Source organism: Capsicum annuum, chromosome 4 (assembly GCF_002878395.1).
Source record: "Capsicum annuum cultivar UCD-10X-F1 chromosome 4, UCD10Xv1.1, whole genome shotgun sequence".
Classification (NCBI taxonomy): Eukaryota; Viridiplantae; Streptophyta; class Magnoliopsida; order Solanales; family Solanaceae; genus Capsicum; species Capsicum annuum.
Window position 1 is genome coordinate 211,400,992 of NC_061114.1, and position 13,798 is coordinate 211,414,789.

The window sequence follows — 13,798 nt, forward strand, 5'->3', positions numbered from 1 at the left end:
GAGAGTTCTTGACAGGCCAAGACTTCGCTCCATACAACATGGCCGGACGGACTGTCACCCTATAAAATTTGTCTTTAAGCTTGGGCGGCACCTTCTTATCACACAACACCCCTGAGGCGAGCTTCCACTTCAACATCCCACCCCGATCCGGTGAGAGACATCCTGGTCAATCTCATCATTCCCCTGAATCATGGCCCCTAAGTACTTGAAACCATCCCTCTTATCCCTCTTAAAATTAATAGGCTAAATTAATAAATAGGTGAATTATTAGATTGTCTTAAGGTTATCTAGGCTGAAATCGGCTAGGTAAAATTGAGTTACATTATGGTCAAAGTCCAATCTGTTCATTTTTACTAGGTTTAATTTCTTTGTTTTTATTTTTTATAATTTGTTCAAATATTAATAAACTTTTTCGTCTTTATTATGTTTATATAAAAGATATAAAATAAAAATATGTTCTTTTAGAAAATATTACAAGGTTCTTATGCATTCGTGCCCGGTACTAGCCCAACTTTTAGATAAGTTGATCAATTGGATGGATTAAAGCGAATTAAGTTAAAAATAAATTAAATGAATGAATTACCTAAGTAGGTTAGGCATATCATGTTTTCACTAGCTAATTTTGAGGGGAAAATAAAATATTATATAAGACATAATATACGTTCATATGTACGTGTAATTTTGAGCTCAATACATATAACTTAGCCCCAAAAACAAATCAACAAGATTTGTTGAACCAAAATGAATAATAAGTACAGTACGCCTGGAGTGATTTTCTTTTTTTCATTTTATTTGTTATAATTATGATACTTGATTGGTGAACCTCAAAAAAAAAAAAATTATATCTAGGTTGTTCGTACACGAATTTTCATGTTTGACATGTTCCTAATGAATATAGCCATATCCTGAGCTAAAATACACACTTAAACTTCATGTTTTGAAAAATACTATCACTTATCATATTTTATTTTTTTTAAAAAATATAGGTTCACGTTTTCTGTCATCTAATTTAGCATGTCATTAAACCATATTAACAAACTTGTTGACTAAATGAGTGTTCAAACTATGCTCTTAATTATTAATCGTGAAAATATGATGATATATAGTTGACATGACGATAGGGTACAACTTGTAATTTAAACCGTATTTAAGGCTAATTATAGACTCCTAAATAGTAGGGCAGATTGATTTAGTCTCAAATTATTATCTTTGAAAAAAAATATGGGTGCCATTGGTCACAATTATTAATTAAATCCAACATTTAAGGAACAAGACATACTTGCACGTAATATAAAAAAAAAAATAGAAAAAGTTGACTAATGATGTAGAAAGAAAGGGATGTTTTGTCGTTCATATTTCTTTTTTAATTAGCACATAAACTGTTTTTTTCATATAACGTGTAAAAATTTGAACTTGTTTAATAATTACGAGGCAACTGAAAATACCTTCAGAAATTGTTTGAATAATGAAAAAAGTCTCGTATTGGTGATTAATTAGATGAGTGATTTCTTTATACGTTCTTTATACGTTTTGAACAATCTTCTTTTCTTTGGTCAGCTAGCTTTTGAGATATAGGTTATGTTCAAGACCTAATTTTACAAAAATACTTTTTGTGATGCTCGAATGATAAGCATTTTTCATCTTCGATTTTTGATTGCGGTTTCAAGTTACGAAGTAACAAAAAATGGTTAAGAACTCCTGGGGAGATTAAAAGAGAGACAGATCGAGATTTTGAAAAAAATATTTTTGTTATCTTCTTCCCTGTTTTCATTCACAATTATTTACCATCGAGGAAGACACTAAATTCTTGAGGTATTGTATTATGTTAATAATTAGATAAATCAAATTCTAAGTTCTCATTTAATCATAAAATTTGAAAGTTTTTTTCAGAAAAAAATTAATAAATATTTGTTGGACCACAAATTTATCTAATTTTTGGTAAGATTTTGAAAATCAAACCTTCAAATTACCTTTTTTTTTAGGATAACTTATGCAAAAACATAAATTTAAGAGGCATAAATACATAAAATCTCTTATCTTTTAAAATATTTCATAAAATCTCATTTTTTTTTCCTCTTGATACATATTAAATAAGGAAGTAACATATTTGCATTTATTTTAAGAGAGTAAATAATGATGGAGAATCTCTTAAATATCTAAAAAAAAATCAAATTAAATTTTTTTCATCAAATCTTATCATTTGCAATTTACAATTTGGTTCAATTTTTTTCCATCTCTATTAATCTTTTTTATTTTTTCAAAGTTTTGAAAGTTTTACTGTGTGCTTCATGTTGGCAAACATTCATATTCTTTTGAAGAATCTCCATTCTGTAGAAGCTATAACATCTCATAGTTTTGACGGAACCATGATAATGATGATGACCAAAATCAGATATCGAATTCGGTGTTGACACGTATATTTTGTGTTAATGCACTTAATTACATATATAAAGTTGTTAATTTCTCGATACATTTTCGTACCATAAACAGTAATACATATTAGTGATACATTTGTTATCAGTATATTGATGATAGATATAAGTGATACATTTGTGGTCAGAATACTGGTGATACATATGACAAATACTTTTTAATAGTGATTCATATTTTTGATTCATTCATAAATATTTGATACATTTAACATATGTAAAATATTTATTTTTGTGTAAAATTGAATTTTGAATGAGTACTGAGTTATTTTACCAGATGTATCATTATGATACATCTGGAGTCAGATGTACCATTATGATACATCCGAAGTCAGATGTACCATTATAATACATCCGAAATCAGATGTATTTATGCCACGATTTACACGTAATTTACTCCCCATAATAATTGAAAATCAGTTACTTTCTTATTTAACTAACCATCTAGTTACAAATATATCACAATGCATGCGTATCAAGGCTAAAGATATGTATCACAAAAATCAAAATTCGAGATATCTTATAATTTAACAAAGTTATGATAAAAAGTATTACAACCTATTAAAAATTTGAGATTTAATTTATGTAAGTTACCCTTTTTTTATCCAAGATATAACCCTATTTTTATATTTTAAAACTTACCCTAATTTTTCATATTTTATAGAGAAGTCTCCAAACTTTTGTAGTTACTACATTGTTGTTGTTGTCATTATTATTATTACTAGTTTAGGTGTACGTGCCTTGCGCGTGTACCTCACGTTAATGAGTTCAAATATTAATAAAAATATAATATAAATAATAAATTGAATATCTTTTTACCTGCAGAGTTCATGCCATTTAAGTACATTGTAATAGCACTTTGATTGAGTGTTATTCAAACTTTGCTAATATCTCATTTGTTGGATTAATTATTGTTCGCCATACCAAAAAAAAATAAAATCAGCGCAAATAATATCTGCTTGTGTCATATGTTTGACGAAATTAAGTTACTTTTTAGTATCTAAAGTGATGAAGTGATTTATATTATTATTGAAATATAAATTTACAACAATACTATTAGTATAAATATTATTAACACAATCAAGAATAAAAAGTAAAATAATAAAAGAAAGAGTAACATGGTAAACTCTACCATTACTTTAATTTAGATTTCAAGAAATTAAAATTTTGTAATTTGTGGTAAAAAATCGTGCTTGAGTCACATTCCTAAAAGGAAGCAAATAAAAATTTAGTATTTTATTTAGATTTATAATCTATTTAAAATTAAGATGCCTTTAACCAATTAATTAATAATATTTATATTAGTTGTGTCTCTTTTTTTATATTTAAATTATTCTCCAATAACTATCGCATATAGGAAAAAGGAACATGTTTAGGTAGATAATTTTATCATCAATTAACTCTTTATAGTATTTATGATTATAGAGATAAATTTATTATGATATCAGTTTTGTTTTCTAAAGTCTTAATATATTTTTGAAGTTAACAATAATAAATTATCGTGTATTATTTATAGATAATTGTTAATTGAGAAGATTTAATGTAAATAAAAATACATTGAATGTCAGAAATTTCAACAACTTGGTGTTTGTTTCCATGCTCTTCATGACCATGGACTCATGGATACACTACATTCAAAATAAAATCAAAGGTTATTAACATGTTTAAGAGCTATACACACCACTTTGTTCATAGAAATTCAATTGTAAGCTAGCACACAAATTAAACATAAAGAAAAAAATCACACAAGATTGACGATTATAAAAGAAAGTCCAAAATACAGAAAAGATACAAATAATTAAAAGAAAATCATCGAACAAACTCCATGTAAGCAAAAAAAAAAAAAGTGATCCTATAAAGTATAAATTCAAGCTCGAGACTGAACACATAAACAAAAAGAATTCACAGATAAAATTTTGGCATTCGACTACATAATTTATATTAGTGTTTATATATGTATTATTATGCCTATAATTGTATGACAAGTTTTTTAATGTAGTAGGCAAATTTTTTTTCTTAAATGTCGTAGTTTTTCAATAAAACAAAAAGTAATATTAGCTTACCAAGTTTATGGTAACATGATAACAGCTATATTTATGGCAATATTTGTTTTTTCAAGATTTTTTTTTTTTTAATATTTTAGGACTCTTAATTTTCTTCCATATATTTTAGGAATCATATTTATATAGTTTAGGATTCTTAATTTCTTTCCATATATTTATTTTATTATCAGTTCCATATATTTTAGGAAACCTTAATCTTTAATAAAATAATAATTGAAGAAAAAAATTTAAAAAGATGAATTTATCTATTGTAGAGTCTTTTAAGGAAAATTTCTTTTCTAAAAATTATTATATTATATTATTTTTTTGGGTTTCATGTAGGGGTGATTTTTTTTATAATTACAATTTTTTAATTATGATATTATATGTTTTTTGGTGGAATAGATATGCATTAATTAATATATTATTTTTTTGGTTTCACGTAGTGGTGGGCTTTTTTTAGTTACAATTTATTTTATTATTATGCTATTTTGGGGGGTTTTGTTAATTACAACTTTTTATTATTATATTATCTCTGGGGTTTTTTAATTATAATTTTTTTATTATTATATAGTTTTTGTGGATTTCACGTCAGGGGTGAGTTTTTTTTAATTATTATTTTTTTAGTTTTAGGTTGGTACCAAGTTATCAAGTAATTTAAGGTACATCATAATAGCTATATTTATGGTAATTTTTATTTTTTTAAGAAATATATTTTTTCTATTTTAGGACTCTTAATTCCTTCCATATATTTTAGGACTCTTAATTTTCTTATATGTCTCGGGTTTCATAGTTATATTTTTAGGACTCTTAATTTCATTCTATATATTTATTTAATCAAATAAAAATTAAAGGAAAAAGATTAAATGATTTTATCTATTGTAAAGTCTTTTAAGGGAGAATGATTTTTTAAAAAAAGTTATTATTTTTTTGGTTTCACGTAGGGGTGTTTTTTTTTTAATTACATTTTTTCATATATATATATATATATATATATATATATATATTGAGAGTTATTTAAATAATTTTTTAACCGATATATTCTTCGAGAATAATTTTTTAAATTTTTTATATTATTATTAAGTCTTCTGATATTTATTTTGATTTCCCAATACCAATTGTGATATTCTTTTAATAGTGGCTGTATTATTTTCATATGGATTAGAATTCTCTATAGGTAATTGGTAATAATTAGTATGTAAGATAGTATAAGTGGATATGAAAAATAATTTTTCTTATGCTAATAAGTTAAAGAAATAACAAAATTTATTTATATACCTTTACTCTCCTCTATGTTGGTTTTATCAGCACCGCAGTGCTTCTCCTTCCGACTATGAAGAACTATTTTAGCCTATTGCAATTAACTATCTTCAGGCTACTTGTTACGTCGTCCTTCCTCCGTTTAGGCTGAAGATCGCAACCTTCATTTGTTACCAGCATAAAAAATTGACAAAGGATATATGAACAAACTTTTTATTTCTCAAACTGATTACAACATAAAAAAAATCTTTAATCAGATCTTCCTTATACTTACACACTCTTTATTACTTTTTCCAGACGAGAGAGGTGTTACTCACTCATTTAAGAAGATACCTAGCAATTTTCTAAGAGAGAACATTTTTCAGAAAAATTATCGTGTCTCCTCTTGATTTCTATCTCTCTTTTTATAGATCTAAGGAGGGGTAGATTTACAATATCTATATGTTACAGGGGCATTCCTTTACAATTTCTTATTTATCTTTTGATCCCTTATCAGGATAAGATAAGAGATAAGATAAGATTTTTTTTTTTTCTGATTGGCTCCTTTTGGACCATGGGGTCCAGTCTCTGTTATCTGGGGTTTACATCTTTTCTTCTTTTGTCGTTTGGTGCTGAAAATTTTGATTTCATTGTTTTTGCTTTACAATGCAAAAACATATAAGCTTTAAAATAAATCTAATAGAAGAAGAAATTAAAACCCTTAAAAATAATTCACCAGCCATTATGGGTAAACTTATTGAAAAAACTAAAATTTTTAATAAAGAATTAGAAAAAAAGAATTAGAAATGAAATTTTTACCTCAAGAATTTCAAATAAAGGAAACTATCAAGAAGGAAATTTAGATGAAAAGATTATATCAAAATTTTTAGAAAAAAGACATAGACAAGATTTAGAAAAATTAGAAGAAATTTCAAAAACCTCTAAAGATAGAACCTGTACAAAGAAGTAGTTTCTTACCAAGATCCAAAAAATGGAAAGACTATAATAGTCAATACCATATAAATTCTAAAGCTAAATTCATGTCAAATAGGTTACCAATAGGTGATGCTGAAGCAGCTCAGTTTCTTGATTTAGACTGTAAAAGAGAGTCCGGAGAATTTTTAGATTTGCGAGCAAAAATGTAAAGGAATGCCCCTGTAACATATAGATATTGTAAATCTACCCCTCCTTAGATCTATAAAATGAGAGATATAAATCAAGAGGAGACACGATAATTTTTCTGAAAAATGTTCTCTCTTGACAAAGGATATATGAACAAACTTTTTATTTCTCAAACTGATTATAACATTAGAAAAATCTTTAATCAGATCTTTTTTATACTTACATACACACTCTATTACCTTTTCCAGATGAGAGAGGTGTTACTCACTCATTTAAAAAGATACCTAGCAATTTTGATTATTCTTACAAAGATTCTGATGAAGATGATTTTCGGTCATACTCTGATGATAACGATTATTGGCCTTATGACTATGATGATGGTTATTATACTGACTAATTGTCTAAATATTTCTCATATTCACCCTGTTTTTAAAACAACTTCATTTTATTGGTATTAGAGCCTAGTTGCTAAATATATTTGATGAGAAGACCATTCAAAAATAGAGAAACCTTTTAAAAAGTCAAGAAGGCTCTAAATAGTAATTATTTAGAATATAAACAATTGAATGAAACAAAAAATGATCCCTAAAGATTGAATTATTTAATCACTTTAATCTCTAATTTAGAAGCAAATTTAGTGATTCATTTAATATCCAGAGATTCTTTTCACTTAAAATATGCCTGTAGAATACATAGGTAGAATTAGATTAAGACAAAGTTGGTTATACGCCGAAATTAATTACAGAAAAGAGCTTAAAGAGATATTAAAATATCGTAAAGAAAGTTTAGCTTGGATAGAAAGCATTATAACAAAAAACAATAATTGGTTAATCATTAACAATATGTTAATAAAAGAACGAGATTTAATAACAAAAGAAATCAAAGATATAGAACTTGATATTACATACAACACAAGTAGATTAAAATATTATATAAAAATCTATAAAATTACAGGTATTTTAGGATAATAAATTTACTTAAACACTATGGATAAAGAACAAGCTTTAAAAATGTTACCAGAATTAAAACAAGAACTCGATATCCGAAAGGAAAGATATGCTTATAATCAATTTGCAGGAGTCTGCAAAAAATCTTTATTTTATCAAAAGAAAATCATTTTTGAGCTAGAACTAGAAATCTGGCATCTAGAATTTAAACTAGAAAATATATTTTTTTTTTAAAAATGAATGACAAAGAATTTATAGAAAGAGCTCTAAATAAGTTAGATGATCTTTTAGCTATGCAAAAACGTATAAGTCTTAAAATAAATCTAATAAAAGAAGAAATTAAAACCCTTAAAAATAATTCACCAGCCAATATGGGTAAACTTATTGAAAAAACTGAAGTTTTTAATAAAGAATTAGGAAAAAGAATTAGAAATGAAATTTTTACCTCAAGAATTTCAAATAAAGGAAATTATCAAGAAGGAAGCTTAGATGAAAAGATTATATCAAAATCTTTAAAAAAAAGACATAGACAAGATTTAGAAAAATTAGCAGAAATTTCAAAAACCTCTAAAGATAAAGAGGAAGTCTCTACTTCTAAAACAAAAATCGAAGAGCTTACTGAAACAGAAGAGAATGAATGAACTAGACGAATTAGTCTATGCTCTTGAAGAACTTGATCTAAACGATCAAAATTATCGTGTGTATATGAATAAAAGAGGCACAGGAGGACCTCAGGTTAGATCCTAAAATTATTTCAACGTTTTCCTCCGAGCCCTTTGTTGTAAGGCGGGCAAGCACCTTGAGATAAAAGACAGGTTTCGGGCACAGTTCAAGCAGAGGAGAGCCGAGACCTGCACCGCTGAAGAGAGAACCGTATGGGATCCCCCTCTATCACCGAGAGCCCGAGCGATATTAAGAATTGCTTATAAAAGAGGTGAAAGAGCGGTTGAAGCGGACATTTAAGCATACGCATCGAAAAAAACCTTTGGCTTTGGAATTTTTGCTTTGATGTCCATAATGCCCATACAGACTAAGACCTTATTCACACAGCGAAGAAAGGCCGAGTGGAAGGGGGCAGTCAGCTGGCTGCTTCTTTGCCATGCGCTTTGCTTCAGTCTTTTTGGGGATAGAGGGACTTCAACGATGCATGGCCGACGAGGGAGGCTGTAGAAGCAGAAGAAGCGGACGGAGACTCCGAGGGAGATGCGCCTTTTTCACTTCGAGGGTTAGGGGATAGGGTTGGTCGAGACAAAGAAAAGAGTTCTTCTTTATTTTTCTTGATATTCTTGGCTCTTCTGAGCCCTTCCTTTACTTTAGAACCATGCCTTTTTTCTTATAAAAGCCTCTGTTACTTTATGTGTTGTTCTCTTATTTGTCGATGCAGTTGCTAAATCCGCCTAATTCCCCCTTCATGTATGGTTACCTGATGCCATGGAGGGGCCTACTCCTATTTCAGCTCTTATACATGCTGCTACTATGATAGCGGCGCGCCCTAGCCGAGCGGTCCTCGCCTGCATAAGCAAGCAGATTAGCTCCCTCATTCTCTTATTGTGCCGGCAGACCTGGGCGAACGAGGTAGGGTTAGATTAGATGGAGGAGGACTGCGAACGTCCGTCCCATGAAGCGCCAGGGAACCATGCATTCCTCCCGGGCTGGGCTCTCGCGTGTCCGGGATCCGATCAGATCTACCAGCGACCGGTTTACGGAACAAGGAGGTAAGCGCACAGAGGAAGAGAACGAACTTCATATATTTTTCTTTCGTTAATTTTTATTTATCTCCGGTAATGCCTATTAAAATGATATTGCTATTGTTATTGATCTCCTAATTTTTTATTAAAAAAGATTTTGCTAAACAAGTTTCCGACCCATTATCTATTTGGCAACAAGAGGTTAGTTTTATTTCGTAGGTTGTAAATTCTACGAATACTGATACATTAAAAGAGGTTTCTTTTGGTATTTAAATTTTTGGGATAAAACAAGTTTTATCTCCAAGGGTTATTTGAATTCCTTCTTTTTGGATGTTATATTGATCTAAATTATTTAGAAATGTTCCTCCTAAAATTATATTATAATCATTTTCATGATTACTAATATAACAAGGAACTTCTATTCTGACCGTTCCTAGTTGTATTGGTAGTTTTATCATTTTTTAGCATTCAAAGCTATTTCCCTCAAATATTTTGTAAGTGTAAGGCTTACCTTCATAGCTAACTAATCCGTTTAAGATACTTTTATTGACGTGATTTGTTGATGATCCTGACTATATTAGGATTGTCTGTTTATTTCAGTCGCTTCCATTAAAGAATTTTCCTGAAACTTCTGTAACTCTGTTAGGATTTTCAATATGAAATCTTCTAGAATTACCTCTGCGAATGGAATTTCTCCCGTATTCTATCGAGAGTCTTGGATTTGAAGCTGTGGTGCTTCCTATTTCTATAGCTTTTCCCACATGAATTTTATATTCAATAGGAATATTTGGTTGTTGAATTTCTGCTTCAACTATTCTAGCTATACCTGTACATTCTTGATCAATTTCGATTAAAATTTTATTTTTATAGATATTTCCATAGTTTGAATTGGTAACCGTATATAAAGCCTGATAATATATACTCATTATATGATTATCTGGTTTGAATAAGTCTTTTCTTTTTACTTGAAAGTGTAAACTCAAAGCTTCGTTAAAAATGTTACCAGAATTAAAACAAGAACTTTGTATCCGAAAGGAAGGATATGCTTATAATTAATTTGCAGGAGTCTGCAAAAAATCTTTGTTTTATCAAAAGAAAATCATTTTTGAGCTAGAACTAGAAATCTGGCATCTAGAATTTAAACTAGAAAATAATTTGTTTAAAAAATGAATGACTTCCAAGCTACACCAGCAACATGGGCAATGACCTATAAATTTTTAGAACATGAGCACCTTAAGAAGAATAATGATGACAACTCATCTGATTGAAGACAATTACAGTTGTCTAGCAGACACAAAAAAAAGAAGAAGATGTAAAGCAAAAACAATAAAGTCAAAATTGTCGGCACCAAACGACAAAAGAAGAAAAGATGTAAACCCCAGATAACAGAGACTGGACCCCATGGTTTAAAAGGAGCCAATCAGAAGAAAAGAAAATCTTATCACTGATGACTCTTTAGGAAAAAGAATTACCTTCCTTAACCAAAGACTTAGTCAACTTTGTATGCTACATAACATGCAAAGAAAATCTAATAGAATTGGTACTCAAATTTACTGTGAAGACACAGAAGCAGCATCTCAATAGGGAGTTAGAAATCAAGAGGAGACACGACAATTTTTCTGAAAAATGTTCTCTTTTAGAAAATTGCTAGGTATCTTCTTAAACGAGTGAGTAACACCTCTTCCGTCTGGAAAAGGTAATAAAAAGTGTGTATGTAAGTATAAGGAAGATCTGATTAAAGATTTTTCTTATGTTATAATCAGTATGAGAAATAAAAAATTTGTTCATATATCCTTTGTCAATTTTATATGTTGGTAACAAATGAAGGTTGCGATCTTCAGCCTGATCAAAGTGATTAAATAATCCAATCTTTGGGGATCATTTTTGGATTCATTTAATTGTTTATATTCTAAATAATTACTATTTAGAGCCTTCTTGACTTTTTAAAAAGTTTCTCTATTTTTGAATGGTCTTCTCATCAAATATATTTAGCAACTAGGCTCTGATACCAATAAAATGGAGTTGTTTTAAAAATAGGGTGAATATGAGAAATATTTCGACAATTAATCAGTATAATAACCATCATCATATTTACAAGGCCAATAATCGTTATCATCAGAGTATGGCCAAAAATCATCTTCATCAGAATCTTTGTAAGAATAATCATGAATAGACCATTGTTCCAGCATAATATGATCTATGATTTTAACTCGAATTTTTTCCTGTAAGTCTTTATTTAATTTTATCAATTTTTAACTATTGATTAATGTTTTTTCAATATATATATATATATATATATATATATATTATTACTATTTTTCTTTTTGTTATTACTATTTTTATGGTTTCATGTTGGAGAAGGATAGAAGTGTAAAATATTATGCATTCTTACCTAAATTAAATAAAGACTTAAATTACTTTCAAGTTTTTTTTTTTTATATATAAAAAGTTCAAAACCTAAAAAGAACTAAAAGTCTTCAAAATTTTACCTAAAATATGTTTTCTAATGTTTGAACACACGTGGATAATCATTAACTATAAGAGTATTTGCCCTTTGATAAGTATCCTATTTAAGAAATTCTTTTTTAATTTTGCACTTAAACATTAGTTAATTTTTTAAAATTTTTATATATAACAAAAAAAAATAGTGAAAAGAGAATTTTGTCTAAAACATGAACTTTTAATGAGGGGCAAAAAGTTCCAATCACTTATCTAAGGGTCTTCACATGTTTAATATATTATAGATTATAGATATAGATTATATAGATAAATCTAAAATTCATAAATTAACTTTAAATTTTGGATCCGCAATATACTTTGATTAAATTTTATAATGGAAGAATTAGTTTTGAAATTGATTTCTGGGAAACAAATGTTCAATATGTATCATATGTTATATTATGCTACGAGTAAATGTATAAAAGGTCATAAAATTAATTGTTTTTTAATTGTAGGAAAATTTAGGGTATTTTTGATTGAAAGAAACTAAGTAGAAATTAAATAGGATTAAAAAACGGATGTTTTAACCAAAAAGGAAAAAAGATGGGTGTTTTAATCAAATTGGGGAAAAAATTAATTTTGGAAAGAATTTAATTGTAGGAAAAATTTAGTATATTTATTTTAATAAAATTTAATTGTAGGGAAAAGGGTAAAAGATAATTTTGTCTAAAGCGGACTCTTTTAATGAAGGACAAAAAGTTCAATTCACGTTTCTAAAGGCTTCACATTTTTAATATATTATAGATTTGAGAATTTATGACCTGACGCTAATTAAGTGTTGATGGTTAGTACCAAAAATACTTTTGTTGCTATTACTGGTAAGTCTATAATTTTTTATGCCATTTTCTTTCCTTCCTTCTTTCTTTTTTTGTTTTTTTACATAGGGGATAGAGGAAGGGAAATGGTGGAGGAATTATAACTTACAAGGTAAGAAATTGTATATTCACCAACAAAATGTAAATTTATATTCTTAATACCTACTAAGATTGCAACATCAAAGTCAATAGACTATAATGTTTCGTACTTCATAGTTTTTTTTGGCTATTGGATCAAATTATCAATTTTGGAATCAAAATTTTCATAGAGAACTCTTTTTTGTTCTCAAAAGAGCAAAATGTACATGTAGTAAATAAGATTTGATGTGCTATCATGATGTTACTCAAACTAACTAGTATTTATTATTTACGAATGGACAAATTTAAAAGAATTTGTTGGGTATATCCTCCTCTTTTTTGTTGTTGGTATATCCTCCATTATTTTCCTTTTTTTTAAAAATAACCTCCTTATCTAGATGAACTTGCATTTTAAAAACTTTATACCAACACTTTTCCACACTTTCTCAATTCCAATTACAAGTGCACAAAGCAAACTTCATAGTAACACATAGATTGTGAAAGTCATAAAAGGTCATGGACATGTGAGCCAATTGCATCTTTTTCTCTTTTCTTTAGCTTACTTTGAGTGCACTAAAGTAATTACTTGGCATCATGTCTAAAGTTCAATTCAGAAAATCTTATTTTAAAGAAAATTTTTATATGGTTGGACACCACATTAAGCAAAAATTCTGAAGTTCACTTTTTTTTCTTTCTTTACAACTAATCACAGCCATAACTTTTTTTTTGCTTTGGTTCTTTTGTTTTGTTGAGTGCGGTACAAAGCTCTAGGTCGTAAAGTCATGAAACAGAATATTTTCCTTGGACTTTGCCCAATCACTTGAACACTTCATTATCATATTTAGTCTGTAAATAAACTTTCCAATTTCCTTTGGGATCTAGGGAAAGTGACAGTTTCGGAATTTGAAGTATATGAATTTTTATAATTATCTTAATATG

The 13,798-nt window shown here is 28.2% G+C and overlaps 1 long non-coding RNA gene across 1 annotated transcript; it reads right to left on the reverse strand.

Moving 5' to 3' along the window:
- Positions 1–3,909: 3,909 nt before the first annotated feature.
- Positions 3,910–6,120, reverse strand: LOC124897714. Its single transcript, XR_007054596.1, has 2 exons — positions 5,750–6,120; positions 3,910–4,057 (listed from the first exon to the last, which is right to left on the reverse strand). It is a non-coding gene; the product is annotated as an uncharacterized LOC124897714 (long non-coding RNA).
- Between the last annotated feature and the right edge of the window lie 7,678 nt (positions 6,121–13,798).